Genomic DNA, 881 nt, shown 5'->3' with positions numbered 1-881 from the left:
TTTTTTTTTTAATCGCTTTGAAACAGCCGCCATTTTTTATTCCCCCTACCTATACTTGTTATATGTTAATATGTTAATTGTCAGCTTTGGGATGCTTCAATTAATTCAAGTAGTATCTACGATGTAACACCTATGGTTTCTCGGTCTGTAAAAGACTCTAATTTTATAAACACCCATCACCACCTGAGAAACCATTTTAGCAACTAAAATACAATCATTAACACGGCTGTCCCACAGGTTTGGTCTGAGTCCCTCACCTTATTTTTGAAATTGGCGCCTTGCTATAGCCTAACATATCACACCAAAAAAACAAGGTTGGTAATGCTACCTCATATCCCTCCTTTTCAGTTTGTCCGTACTTGTGAAGTGAGTATGGAATTCTGTTGTCCTGTTTTTGGTGATCTCAGTCCCTCACCACCCAGAAATTCAGTTAAGTTTGAATATAAATCATGCTAATTTGTATTTTTCTTCTAGCAATTGATTATTCCTAATTGTACCTAAAAGAACATCTTTTTCAATCCCACAGTCCTGTTTCTAGATGAATATCCAAAATCTTTTTTTTTTTTTTTTTTTTTTTTTTCTGACCTCCTAGAAAAAAATTAAAAAATAACAAATTAAATATATACAAATAAGAAAGGATGTATATAAGCTGACAATATGAATCATATCCAAAATCTCAGTCCCTCATTTCTTATAAAGTGAGGGATTAAGATGGCGATAAGGGAGTGGCTGAAATGAATGGTACGTTTTGTACTATAGCAATGTGATAATGTGTGTTGTTCCTTAAAAATATGTTGTCATCTTGCCAAGGATCTATATGATTTGATATGACTATTATTTTAATTATAGTTGGCGTAAGTTCAAATAATGTGAACTTTTTC

Source organism: Halyomorpha halys, unplaced genomic scaffold (genome assembly GCF_000696795.3).
Source record: "Halyomorpha halys isolate HHAL.00 unplaced genomic scaffold, Hhal_1.1 Scaffold419.1, whole genome shotgun sequence".
NCBI classification, from domain to species: domain Eukaryota; kingdom Metazoa; phylum Arthropoda; class Insecta; order Hemiptera; family Pentatomidae; genus Halyomorpha; species Halyomorpha halys.
This window is presented reverse-complemented; position numbering follows the sequence as displayed.